General features: G+C 30.3%; 3 long non-coding RNA genes across 3 annotated transcripts in view; all 3 read left to right on the forward strand.

The window, feature by feature from the left end:
* Positions 1-15,429, forward strand: part of LOC134693761 (uncharacterized) — a 74,293-nt gene that overhangs the window by 16,010 nt on the left and 42,854 nt on the right. The window lies entirely within an intron of this gene.
* LOC134693757 (uncharacterized) lies at positions 1,150-6,295 on the forward strand. Its single transcript, XR_010102464.1, has 4 exons — positions 1,150-1,495; positions 1,976-2,073; positions 4,842-5,036; positions 6,233-6,295. It is a non-coding gene; the product is annotated as an uncharacterized LOC134693757 (long non-coding RNA).
* On the forward strand, positions 7,761-13,941 carry LOC134692904 (uncharacterized). The gene is made up of 3 exons (XR_010102289.1): positions 7,761-7,850; positions 11,678-11,795; positions 12,979-13,941. It is a non-coding gene; the product is annotated as an uncharacterized LOC134692904 (long non-coding RNA).

Here is a 15,429-nt window from a genome sequence, read left to right on the forward strand (position 1 = left end):
ACACTACCCCTCCACACTATCTTATTAAACAAAAGTTTTCATATTTACTTAAATGGTCGTTTGGTAAAGCTGAATGCAAATATATTTGCTGCAACTCATTTAAAGCTTTCTTCTCTAATGAGAAAGGTAAATACAATGTATGCTAGATATACTTACTGGAGGTGTGATGAGATGATTGAAGCTGTTATTTTTCTCTTTGATAATATTCATGTAAGTTTCGGCAACAAAGTTTATCGACAGGTTGTAGGTATCCCCATTGTGCCCCTTTAACAATAGACTTGTTTTTGTACTGTTACAAATCTCAGTTTATCACTAAACTCAGTAAAGACCCGTCGAAATTGCATTTAATTGATAAATTCAACAACACATACCGTTATCTTGATGATATTTTTTCGTTAAATAATCAAGAATTTTCTCAATATACTGCTGAAATTTACCCCAAGGAACTTACTTTAAATAAATCAATTTTTTTTCGGTAATAACTGTCCTTTCCAATACATGCAATAGGAAGTGTGAGGCCATAACACTTCTGAATCTTCTCTACATCATTGATGGTGATATTGCGGCTAGGCTAAAATGGCTTCTTAAAACCACCAACAATAGAATGTGATGCTACCTGAGGATGATCACTTATTAAAGTAGGAATCTGACATACTTTTCTCCTTCTCAAATCCGAGTATCTTTTCAATAATTGGTTAAAATGGGTTGAGCATATATAAATATCAGTAAAATTCTTTGGCAAAAGACCAGATTCAGTTAAAAATATATTTTTGTCATTGCAATCACATGTGTTGATATCAGTTACATCATCAATTTGTGTTAAAATTGCAAACCATTTCGTGTGTCTCCTGCTGAAGCTACTTTTATTTTCAACATAAACAATAATGAGAATAATAATAAGAGTTGTACTAAGGGAAATAACTCTAGTAGAATTTTGCACTCCTCATAGCAAATTTATATATGACCAAGGTAAATTATTTTTTTCTTATTTGAAATAACACATATCTGATTTTTGGCATATAAAAACTATTAGGTGAGAACTTTGTATTCTGTTAATTTCTTTATCGATCCTATACTTTTTATCTTTTAATATAAGAAATATATTATGTTTTTTAGTCTTCTTATATAACTAACAAAGTAAGACCGTGAGACCGTGCGGTCTAACAAATTTCTGATAATATCGTTAACAAAAACTTAACAGTGCGATCAACCAATCGCTAACGTTAACATATAATACCATAGTGCTTTGAAGTCTAGCAAGTACGGTCTAACAAAATCTTTTAGTACTGATAACAAATTTAAAAAAAATAAACCAATCGCTGATCATTATTGATCCTCCTGACATCATTGCTATCTTCGCCATCTTTGTTACAGAAAATTATTTTCAAAGATCTTATTTATTTTTATAAGTCCATGAAACAAAACAGAAATATCCAGATGACATTCAGATGACATTCAGATTGGTCATAGTAATCAGCTGGAAATTATATTGAGGGTAATGAAATCATTTTTAGAAATGTTCAGTAAACGACACAAGTTTTCCCGATGTACTCCGGGTTTTACATCAGTGTTGTTTGCAACGCCGTATCCTTCAATTTCATTGAAGACATCAAGCGAACATAAACTTGAACGGTGTATGATGTGCTTGCAAAAGTAAAAAAACAACTTACATAAACGCCAACGTGTACATAGAGATTTTCATTGAAAAGGTGTACTCCGGAATTATTCCGCTTTTGACTCCATTTTATATTTTTATTTGAGCTCTCTACGTTTGAGGTAGCAAAGGTATACACATGAATACAAAAACGAAAAAAAGTTTTTTTTTCTCTCTTTTGAAATGGTAATATACGCTGTTAAAATATATAAACATGCAGATATGTAATACCTATTGCAAGATTGCAATATTTTTAAAAATTGTTACATAAAAAAGTAAGCAAATTCAGTTCTAGAATTAATAGATTAAATTAAACTACAGGGACTTCGGCTTGTCAACTAAAATCACCACGGACCTGCTAGAGCACTAGATTTTTCATTACAGAAGAAGTTTAAGAACTGAATCGTTTCTCTATAGAGGTCAGTATTTAGTGGCAATCTATTTCCGTCTTGGGTTATGTATCTGGTCCACAGGCACTTGTTTCTATCCATGGGAAGACCCACTGTCAAATATATTTACGTAAATATATCGTTTGATAGTGGGTCTTCGCATGGATAGAAACAAGTGCCGTGATCTGGTCTATAAAAAATATTTTGCCACAATTTTGTATTTTATTAGTCTATTCATGAATTAGATTATGTGTCTGGTGTGATTTTTTTTTACCACTGAATTAATCACCAATCAAACCATATGTATAAGAGGGGGGATAGGACCTTTATCAGGACTCCGGGATCGGATGTTTTTAACCTCGGGATTTTGGGATTGACCCTTTCAGGATCCGGGAATTCCTTTTTCGAATTTCGGGACCTCGGGATTTCGTGTTTTTAAGCCCCGGATTTCGGGATGAGGTATATTTTAGCCCGGGATTTCAGGATCAGGACCCCTTCTACCCCCTCTCATATAAATGGATTGAATTTGAAAAAAATATCTGGAACCTGAATCCAAAGACAGAATGAATAAATAAATATAAATATAACTTTTTTATGCATCCCATAAAAATACATATATATTGGCGGGACTAGACACTAACTAATTGTAGCTGATAATCAGTGATTTTATTGTCGTTTCATACATAGGTAATAAAGATACAATATGGTACCAAACATTTGTTAAAAAACATATTCACTATTATCTTACATGTGTCTTAATAATTTCCGATAATATCAATAAAATGTCTTTCAAACTAGTGATGCCAGCGTATCAAACTTATAGTATGTCACTTTAAATTTGTTATTATCACATTCATTTTATCACAGAATGCAAACAGGGTAATTAAAAAACGGCGCTGATTGCAGTCCAAATTCAAAAACATTATAGAACTTTTTATAAATCACACTTATTTTGGACATTTTATATGACAAAATATATCTAATTAATTTTATGATAAAACTTTAGAACTATGTGGTCAATGTATAGCCTCAGCAGTTCCAACATTTTTTTCTATAAGATTACGCCACCAAAATCCATTAATCTCCAAGTCTTGGAAGTCTCGTGGACCGTGGAGTCCAAGATTTTGTCAACATTATACCAAAGAGTCTATCCGATTCATTTCCTATTAAAATACATTGTTCCCAGACCACTGCAGCTGCCTGCTGGTAAAAGTGGTCTCTAACTTTTACTGTTGTCACATAAACATGCAATTTTTTTACCCAATTTCAAGTTTTTGAAGTTTTTTTACCATAAATTATTCTTCCATATGTATTAAATGTACTTTAAATGTAAAGAAAAGTTACAAAAAGCATTCCACATGATTATGAGTATAAAATGTAAGATTAAAGATTATTTAGAGTCGATTTAGGCGGTAGCACATATTTTAATACATATAAAAATTCATACAGAAGCTATGAGAAATTGAAATTTGTTATTTTTTGTTCATTTCTATGCTAGGATGTTATGATACAAGAAGTCTAATTGCACAAATACTCTTGCATTCAACTTTTTTGCAGACAGCATGGTCTAATGCACATTTTTTTTTTCACTTTTCAAGGAAAACTTGCACGCAGTTTTAGTCTAAATTGGCATATATATTTGAACCACTAACTATTCTAAAGAAGACTGCTTTTTTATAGATTTAGTGAAATATTTATGATGGACTACATATTTTATGTACAAAGCTCTTCACATTTCACATACAATGTACATGAAACAGGCCGTTTAACCAGGGCCATGAATAAAACATATTTTGCACATTTTTCTGTGATAATCTACTTTTCTCTAGATTCGGAGTTCACCTAATGGGTAATAGAATTTGAATTGAGCACAGAAACACAAATATCAAAACATAAAAAGCCTTCAAATAAAAAGTCAGCATGCCTGTAACCCATAAACATGGAAACTGCTTTAAACTGCTTATTTAGCCGTTAAATGACAGAATTTCTATCAAACACAGATTTAAATCCTTTACTTTTATTGAGACCAGTAAACCATTCAGGGAAGTTGCCAAAGTACAGAATCTACATTTACTGATTTCATCTCTTAGGCCAGAGAAGAGTTATTTCGTAGTGCATTTCTTTTAGACAATACATTGTACATTCAAATTAAAAAAAAATGGCACTTGTTCAATCTCAAAAAGATTTTACAGTGTAGTGTACTACTATTGGGACAAATAAAGCAAAATTATAGAAACTTCTACCAGCTCTCTAACTCAAAATATTGACAATTCTGTGTTAAGGGTGTCTAAAATTCAGTTTGACAGCTTCAGACATACTAATTTTTTCCCTTTTCCACTGGACCAAATCACTACTTAACATAAAAATTCAGCACCCAAATTTTTTATCATGTAATTTCATCCCCTTACTTAATATTTCATGCATAAAATGTCAAGAAATAAATTAGAAAAGGGTACGAAAAAAATTGGCAACTAATACACTGTTTACACTAGGGAATATATATATGTGGACAATGAAAATCAAAGGACAATAACTGTGTCCTCGCACCAATTGCTAAACCTCTTTTCTAGTCTCTAACTTTAATTTGTCTCAACAAATGTTATAAAACTTATACACTGCTTATAACAACAAAACACAGATTAAGTTCAAATTTGACTTTTTTCACTGTTTCTGGTCTTGAGTTACAATTATTTATGCTCCATTATTATAAAATGGAAAAATATCCAAATCTATGGTGGATCTAAAAAACTTTTTTTTACGGATTATATTTATTTATATATATGATTTACAAACTTCAGAAAAGGTTGAAAAGCATTTTAATTTGAGGATATTCCAACCTGAAGCAAGTTGTACCAATGTTAATGATGGATGACCCTGTTAGAATACTGTGCATACCTGGGGCTAAAACTTAATCAAAGATGACCTTTGCTGAAGTGGTGAGACTTGCTATGCATGTAACAGGAGACCAAACTGAGACCACCTTTGATATAAAGGTATGAAAATGATGTCTATTATTATAAGAATGAATGGAATATATTCCAGTTGAATGTGACTTTTTTTTTATATTTCCTAGTCCCTACAAACAAAGTTTTGGGAGATACATAGAAATCCCTATATCATCCATCTGTAATTTTTGCAAGTGCAACCCCTCAGATCTGCTGAAATTGATGACATTACACAGTAAAACATAGGGCTCCTTATCAGCGAGGTGTATAGGCGAGTTAGGATAGTCGAGTTATGAAGGGCAAGATATGAAAGACCAATTGCAAGTAACAAAAATAACATTTTTCTCTAATTTCTTAAGAATTATATATACAGTCATATATATATAATATATATATACAGTGAGTGAGTCTTAAAATGGTTGTGGCGTCTGATTTTGTAATCAAAATTTTAACATTTACTTTACATTTAATAAACAAAGCATAGATGTACCCAAACTTAGTTATACATTGCATCAGGAAGGGTCCCGGTATTTTGATTGCAGAATTTGAAAAAGTTATGTGATAATTATTTATAAGAGGCCATATACATGTATGTTGGAAAGTCATGCACACATAAAATTCTTTCATGAGAGTGACAGTGTTCATTTTTCTAAAATAAAACTGGATACACTGTAGATACAAGACAAAATGTATACTGTTCTGAACAAATCAAGCATAAGAAAATTAATCATGTAGACAAATAAAATAAACTTGCAAATTGCCAGAACAAATATTGCCTCTACAGCTGCCCCAAAAAGACCACTCTTAATGAAATTTGCAGCAGAAGAGGTCTTTTACATATAAGTGCTATAGTTTTAGTTACTATCTCTCTTTAAGGTTAAAATGGCACTCACAGTGTTGTCTATGAATTTAATGATCATGATGATAATTAAATTACAAGCCATCCTCAGTATTTCAAAAGGCTATCTGTTTCTATGGAAAATAAACATACTTTGTGTAGAGATTACATTTTTATTACATGACACTCAGACACAGATGAACAACATAAAGATGATCGAATCAACAATACTGTAAAAATTCTATAAGCAATCATCCTTCAAAAATGTTAAAGAGATACACCCAAAAAATATAAAAATAGTTTTCCCCACATATCACATGAATGAATAATTATATCTTAAAAATAAAATATATCATATTTTTGTTATTGGTTAATAAAATTCATTTTATTGGAATTTTGTTTACAGTGTATAGAAATGAAGAAATCAATGGGAGCCCCTGCCAAAAGGAGGAGTGTTGTTACAGAATATATAAGTTCCCAATGGTAAAACTATTCTGGAATATTATTTCCACAAGAAGAACTATTATTGTATAGCAATATAATATTTCCCACAGAAAGTAACCAAAAGTTAGCGTGTGGCTGTCATCCTAACAAACAAAGGTTTACATAGTATTTATCAGGTATTGTTGTATATGGCTGATATATATGAATATATATATTGAACTGCATAAATATCAGCTCTCTGCATTTCCATCCATTAATAGTGTTGCTTCCAAAATCACATAAAGAATATATTTAGACTCCATTACAATGTATCTTGAATGCATTTATTTAACTATATATGCAGTGTAATGCAAGACATATTTCTTAATGTGAGAAACAGACAGCTACAAACATGAAAAAACAGATTTAATTTTCTGAGGCTTATCACATTTATTGAATGATCAACTTACAATAAAGAATGGAAAGGGGTAATGTGTCAACGAGACAACAACCCAACCAAAGAGAAGAAAACAGCCCAAGGCCACCAATAGGTCTTCAATGTGCATTTTTTATTCTTATAAGCAAAAAATAAATAAGAATTTATATGCTTATGCCTTCATTTTTTTTTGTAGGCAACATTCAAACAGTCAGATATTCTACATTTCGGGTTAGTTATATATATACACATTCAGAATTCATCACACCATTTGAAAATATGGTAAATTACTTAAAGGATGTTTTCATCTCCTTTTCAAAATATCAAGCTTTTCATCAAACTGGTAAATATTGATATGTGATTAATAAAGAACAAAAGAGCAAAAAACAAGTAATAACTGTCTTGTTTGTGCTTTTTTTGTTTGTTTGAGATATATCATGAGATATAGGCTATTGAAAATTTGTGGGGAAAATTATCTCTTGAATTTCGATATCTTAATCATTGACAAGTCTTACTTTCCAAACACTATAATAATTACAAAATGCTAGGAAGCTAAAATTACAAGAATTCAAAATTTGTACAAATGACTTCTTTCCAGAATGTTAAAGATTCTGAAAAGAAAAATGAATGTTGCATTTTTGTCTTCAATTGGATAGAACTATAGAGGAATTACGAAATCTGACAAAATTTAAAAACTTGACTAGTGAACATCTTTGATTAATATGGATTTAATTCTGCTGTATGGTGTTATTTAAATTTGAACTTAAGGAAAATTGATATACACTAGAATACAGGGGTTCAAATTTAGGTTGGTTCTAAGTCCATGACCTTCCATTTACGGATTAAAACTATCCCATAGGTAGTTTGTTGCACCCAATCTACTTGCCTATATTTGCTGTTTAAGAAAATTACAAAAACATTTTGATCAAAAGAATGAAACTTTGGATCTTTATTTGCCTAATGTGAATTTGAACTGTGGAACAAAAATACATACAGTTTTCAACAAGCATTTAATTCATTTGTTTTCAATACATCATATAAAAAAATTATGTAGAGTGGGTGGTTAATTCAATACGATTTTCTTTTTATCAGATACGGAATAAAGAAATTGCTGTTGAGCAAGAGAGGAGTTTCTGTGACGAGATTGATACACATAGAGCATTTGGTAGTGTATAATAACAAGTTAACATTTTTTCTTAATTGGAAACAATAAATTACATGGCTTCTAAAACGGTCATATATTCCTTACAAATGACAGTATGTCTGGGATAAGCATGATACCTTCATCTACTTTTCAGCTTTCTCAAGAGACGGTCATATTAATACAATTCACCAAAACATTTGGAAGTTCCTACATGTCAGCTGTTTACATCTAATTTCTTTTTTCAAAAAGATTAAAGTTATTAGAACTATGTTAGTAAATGTTTTATAAATATGATTTGATAACAAAAATTTAAAAGGTCATTAAAACAACGTTTGATCTTGTCAGTATGTGTGCAGGTGGGAAATTTAATAATCTATCAATGCTCATAAAAAATGCTATTAAAATTATCATTGATACATTTGTACGTTTATCTAACTTTCATTTCTAGTATTTTGATGATGAAATAATGTGGAAAGAGCTACTTTTACTCAATCGTGCTTTAAAAATGCACATGGATTTTACGTATCCATATCTGGTCCATGTTTTATCATTGTCAAGTCAACATCTGGTTAATGTGTTACCAAAATATGTTTTTCAAAATGAAAATATAGTTTTTATACGACCGCAAATTTTGAAAAAATTTTCGTCGTATATTGCTATCACGTTGGCGTCGTCGTCGTCGTCGTCCGAATACTTTTAGTTTTCGCACTCTAACTTTAGTAAAAGTGAATAGAAATCTATAAAATTTTAACACAAGGTTTATGACCATAAAAGGAAGGCTGGTATTGATTTTGGGAGTTTTGGTCCCAACATTTTAGGAATTAGGGGCCAAAAAGGGCCCAAATAAGCATTTTCTTGGTTTTCGCACTATAACTTTAGTTTAAGTTAATAGAAATCTATGAAATTTTGACACAAGGTTTATGACCACAAAAGAAAGGTTGGGATTGATTTTGGGAGTTTTGGTTTCAACAGTTTAGGAATTAGGGGCCAAAAAAGGGCCCAAATAAGCATTATTCTTGGTTTTCGCACAATAACTTTAAAAAAATTTTCGTCGTATATTGCTATCACGTTGGCGTCGTCGTCGTCGTCGTCGTCGTCGTCGTCGTCGTCGTCGTCGTCGTCCGAATACTTTTAGTTTTCGCACTCTAACTTTAGTAAAAGTGAATAGAAATCAATGAAATTTAAACACAATGTTTATGACCACAAAAGGAAGGTTGGTATTGATTTTGGGAGTTTCGGTCCCAACAGTTTAGGAATAAGGGGCCAAAAAGGGACCCAAATAAGCATTTTTCTTGGTTTTCGCACCATAGCGTTAGTATAAGTAAATAGAAATCTATGAAATTTAAACATAAGGTTTATGACTATAAAAGGAAGGTTGGTATTGATTTTGGGAGTTTTGGTCCCATCAGTTAAGGAAAAAGGGGCCCAAAGGGTCCAAAATTAAACTTTGTTTGATTTCATCAAAATTGAATAATTGGGGTTCTTTAATATGCCGAATCTAACTGTGTATGTAGATTCTTAATTTTTGGTCCCATTTTCAAATTGGTCTACATTAAGGTCCAAAGGGTCCAAAATTAAACTTAGTTTGATTTTAACAAAAATTGAAACCTTGGGGTTCTTTGATATGCTGAATCTAAAAATGTACTTAGATTTTTGATTACTGGCCCAGTTTTCAAGTTGGCCCAAATCGAGGTCCAAAATTAAACATTGTTTGATTTCATCAAAAATTGAATAATTGGGGTTCTTTGATATGCCAAATCTAACTGTGTATGTAGATTCTTAATTTTTGGCCCAGTTTTAAAATTGGTCTAAATTAAAGTGCAAAGGGTCCAAAATTAAACTAAGTTTGATTTTAACAAAAATTAAATTCTTGGGCCTCTTTGATATGCTGAATCTAAACATGTACTTAGATTTTTGATTATGGGCCCAGTTTTCAAGTTGGTCCAAATCAGGATCTAAAATTATTATATTAAGTATTGTGCAATAGCAAGTCTTTTCAATTGCACAGTATTGTGCAATGGCAAGAAATATCTAATTTCACAATATTGTGAAATAGCAATTTTTTTTTTAATTAAGAGTTATCTTTCTTTGTCCAGTATAGTAAGCAAGAAATATCTGCAAGAATTTTTTTTAATTGGAGTTATCTTTCTTTGTCCAGAATCAACTTAAATCTTTGTTATATACAATATACAATATATATTCACTTTTTACTACCAACTGGTAAATTTAAATAATCTTTACCATTCAGTGATAACAAGCATTTTTTTTACATCTTAATATTTTATGATGTATTTAAATGAGTAGTAATTGTTGCAAACTCCATTAGAATATTTTAATTGAAATTAGTTTTGGAATAAGGGAAAGGGGGATGTGAATAAAAAATTGGGTTCAATTTTTCTCATTTGAAATTTCATAAATAAAAAGAAAATTTCTTGAAACATTTTTTTGAGAGGATTAATATTCAACAGCATAGTGAATTGCTCTAAGAGAAAACAAAAATTTTAAGTTCATTTGAATACATTCATTCTGTGGCAGAAACCTATGCTGTGTCAACTATTTAATCACAATCCAAATTTAGAGTGGAATCCAGCTTGAATGTTGTGTCCATACTTGCCCCAACCGTTCAGGGTTCAACCTCTGCGGTCGTATAAAGCTACGCCCTGCGGAGCATCTGGTTGATAATGTTATTTTGCACAAATAAAGAGTCTAAGGCAGAATATAGTACACTGATGTTGCTCACTTCAAATGATGAACTGTCAGTTTAGCACTTTACGCCAGAACATTGAATTTATTTCAAAGTAAAGTTTGATATCTGGTTTTTTTTAATTGTCAATCATTGGTTATATGATGGCCAACTGATTACCATGGTTGTCTTTTGTTACATAGTCTTAAGAGATCTGTATACATGGTATAAGACACAAAATGTCCGGCTGGCTCAAATATTTTTTGGAAGCCCTGGTAAATAACAATATTTTTTTAAAACAAAATGTCACCATTTTTAATCTGACAACAGACTTATATTTTAAATTCAGTTTGAGGAATTATTCACATTTGCACAAACAAAATTTGTTGATAGTTTAAGACCCCTTTTTGGCCCCAAACTATAGCAGTTTTACAAAATTGTTGAAATGTAAACTTTCAGTTATTTATTGGACAGTAGAATGCATCTGCAACATAAATACTGGCTGTTCTTGACAATACAATGCACATACATCAGGTACTAGCACCACTGAAAGCTTAACAATTCTAGCATCTTAGTCAAATTTTAGACGGTTTTCATGTAAAGCGAAAGTGGCCGCATTCGTGTTCATCCTTTATATTAAAATGTAAGTTGTATTTTATGATAATACAAAACATATATAAAGGTTGAGGATGAACACGGATGCGGCCACTTTCATTTTTGACAAAAAACATCTGAAAAGGTGACATTTTTCAGCATATTTGGTAGATTTTTCATGTTTGAGCTTGAATTGGAACGTTTTTAATGACTACCGTAAATCAGTAGAAATCTTTCACAAAAACTATTTATTCAAATGAAATAGTTTTTAAAAAGTGGTAAAAATCTTTCGTCAGATGAATCTGAAATTTGAGGCCAAAATCGGCCCTAACCGGACCTATAAAAAAAATCTCAAACATGGTGATTGAAGTGCATGTTATATAAATTATTGCAGTTCATCATCCACTCTTTATGTACTTTTAACTTGTTAAAGCAAAGTTAAGTTTTAAAAAAAAAAAGATCTGAGAAAGTCAATCAAGTTGAAGAGTGTGTATATATTGCAACTTAAAACTCTTTATCTCTTTTCTTTATATATTGATATAAATATATATCTATGTGTATATTGTTTCAGAGTGTAATGAAGTTGTGAGTAGTATTTTAACCAAAAGAACATCTACCCTAACAACAGTGAAGATTAAAGCGACCAGTTGCTGTATGGTGATATTGAAAGAAATCCAGGACCTACAATGGTATCAATCACCCCAAAAAAATATTTTTTAAAACTGAAATTTATCTAGGATTATTTGATCTGAAAAAAAACTTTCAATATGAGACATATGCATATAACAACTTCATTAAAATCCATTTTATTAAGGCATATTGGAAAATGTTTCAATTCATCTTGTGACTGTCATACAAGTGAGAAGTTTAGCTAGCTATAAAACCAGGTTCAATCCACCATTTTCTACATTAGAAAATGCCTGTACCAAGTCAGGAATATGACAGTTGTTATCCATTCGTTTGATGTGTTTGGACTTTTGATTTTGTCTTTTGATTTTTGATTTTCCTTTTTGAATTTTCCTCGGAGTTCAGTATTTTTGTATTTTTACTTTTTTTTTTACATATTTTTATGGAGATTTAATGTTTTATTGACCAATGGAAAATCTGCTTAGTACTCTGGTGAAGTAAGGCAGACTGGATATGCTGCTCCAAACAGTTTCCCTGGGATTAATAAAACATTTGATCAATTCAAAATGGACATGAACAAAAAATATACCTTTACTGCCTTCTCACAGTATTTTTTAGTTTGGTTTCCTTTAAATTTCAAAACGAGAAGAGACTTTACTGGTATAGTTTTAATTTTCCAGATACAAAATCAAAAATAAATAATTCTGATATAATTGTTACATTGTACTGTATACTAAATTTATTGAAGATTATTGTTTTAAACCTCTTGCCTTGATATAATCGTGTCCGTATCCAACTTATTGAGTTTTTGAGGTGAATATAGATCTCACCCTGTCAGTCTGTCTGTCCATTAGAACTAAACACAAATTGTCCTATCAAATCAATGTAATTATCTGCCCTTTATTATAAAAGGGTATTTTTTTAATTAAATTTAAATATGCTTGATTACACTTAAATGTTTTGATAGTTGGATCTACCTTGCAAGCCAAAGATTTTCCAGTCGTATAATAAATTATATTTGGTAAAATATTTTTAAACCAAAAAAAGGTATTTTTTGCGACATGTCCAAACCAGAAGATTAGAAAAAGACACCATACCAACTTGAGTTTGATATATCACTGGGAAAGCCAGTCATCTTGTGGAAATGTAATATAAATAGTTCAAACTTTTTTTTTCTTTCAAAATGTTTATTTCAAAAATTAAACCAGATTTTGTGAATTTTACATGAAAGTAATTTTATTTTAGGTTTATGAAGACTTCTTAGAGCTTGCCATATAAGTGTCAACAATTTTAAAGAACAGAGAAGACTATTATAGCACTTAGTTTTGAGTTTTTGTTTTATATTTTACCACTATGATAGACTAATGTTAAATTCAGGAATTGTATTTTTCTGATATATCTGTTTTGTAATTACGTTTTACTCATTTTTAAATACGTTTGAGACGGTTTTTTTTATACCTTTTCCTACTTGAGTAGCATTGACAACTATTTTAAGTTTTTAGTAAGGTTACTTTCTTTGGGTTTTGTATTTTATAATATTAAGATGTCATACTTGAATACCTTGTAGTTATGAACTGTGTATTTTACTTCTTGATTCTTTGATATGTGTAGTATTATTCTCCCCCCTCCAATTATATTTAGTTTTGTAAAATATATTTTCCATAAGGCCTGTCAACAATGGATGCCTCTCTAGATAAAGGTTAAATAATCTTGGCACACATTAAATATGAATTTCAAAAGAAAAAAATATGAATGAAGACTCCATACAAAACTACTTTGGAAAGTATCACTCCAGTGATTCTTCTGGTAAAATTCAGGTATGCTCTAATTCTCAGTTTTCATTGGGAACTTTCTTCATTGCATAGAGGATGCTTTATCATCTGTTTTATTATACCTAACAATGCAAGTGTTAAATGTTGGGAATACAGAAAGACAGACATAATGATTATGATAAGTTAACAAATAATTTTACTTCAAATATAATGAATATTTAAACTGGAATTGACTATTCACATGTTATGCTCATTGATTGTTGACATTATGTGTTGAAAAACAGAAATAAGTCAAAAGAATTACAAGACAGAAAGTCCAAAAGTCACAATTTATCAATTGATAATAAATTTGTTTGCTCTATAATAGAATAGAATGTTTCTAAAAATGTCGATTGAATTAGTCTTTCTATAAAAAAAAATCTCTCCAAACCACATTGTGACCTCTTTTTATATATGATTCAATTGGTTACATGTTTGTCTATTTTGTTATATACTTTAATGTTATGCATGAAAAATATATTAACTGTATGCAAATGAGGAGAAATTGAAAGTTTTATGATAATAAAAAAAAAATTAATTAAACTTGTTTTGATTGATTTGATTTTATCCAATATGTATATTAAAAGAAAAGCTAGTATTTTATTGTTCAAAAATTACAAATGGATTAGCCACAAGTTTTTCAACTTAGAAACGTCTTCTTCAAAAAGGAAACCTGTTCCAATAATTGATATGGCTTTGAAATATAATTTGCATCTTAAAGAAAATAATGGAGGAAAAGAAAGAAAACGAGAGAGACAATTGCTTCAACAGGATTATACTGTCATAATCAAAGTTTACACAAAGAATTGACTCAATTGAGTGTAATAAAATGCCTGAATTAGACTTAGCATATGTGAAATGATTTTATTATTAAATGATAACTTTACTATTCCCACCAAGTAAAACTAGATCAGGATACAATCTGTGTGAATTATATGGGTTTCTTAGAAATGATCTACATGTATACATGTATGAATTGTCTGTGATTCTTAGATATCGTCAGTATGTTATGTCTTTTTCAAAGATCTTGTCTGAATGTATTTTCCAATATTCAAACATACAGTGTGTATGCTGTTTCTGTGGTTATTAGATACATTCCAAGCAATATGTAATGGTTTTAAATTATGATAAATGACCATAAATTTTTCATGTTACAGGATAATTTTTCTGAAATATAAATTTTATATCTCAAAAGTTAGAAGGCTTGGATGCTGCAGATACCATATGTTAAGATTTTTTTCTCTGTTAAATGTCCATGTCCATGTCCATGTCCTCAACCTCATTTTAATGGTTCAGCATCTGCTTATATGTTTGTCATTTAAATTTAGTATATACTATGAATAATAGGATGGATAACTATATTTGGTATATTGATTCCTGGCTATGTATACATTTCAGTTATACAGGGTTTTTTTCTGACCTTTACCTCATTTTATGTTGAAAGTTATGTGATTAGTTCCATTTCTAAAATACTGGAAGTAGTAGGTCAACTATATGATGTATATGTAATGATTGAAAGGGGTACATACATGTATCAGTCTGGCAGGTTTCATCTAACCTTGGTCTAATTTTCATGATTCATGAATGTCGGTAAGGATTTATCTGAAATGTGAATTGTCTGTGATACTTGCAGTGAAACCTTAATCTATAAAACTCATAAAATCAATGGTTAGTTACAGATGGACAATGTAAGACAAATGTACATAGACCATTAGTAAAATATAGATAATGAAATATTTAAGGCATGTACATAAGACAATTAGTTAACTTTAGATGTTAAAATATATAAGACAAATGAGATTTCTAGAAACAGTCTGTAGGTACTGTCTGCAGTTCTTATATATAGTCTGTAAGTATTGTCTGTGGTTCTTCGATGTAATCTGTA

This window comes from Mytilus trossulus, chromosome 12 (genome assembly GCF_036588685.1).
Source record: "Mytilus trossulus isolate FHL-02 chromosome 12, PNRI_Mtr1.1.1.hap1, whole genome shotgun sequence".
NCBI classification, from domain to species: Eukaryota; Metazoa; Mollusca; class Bivalvia; order Mytilida; family Mytilidae; genus Mytilus; species Mytilus trossulus.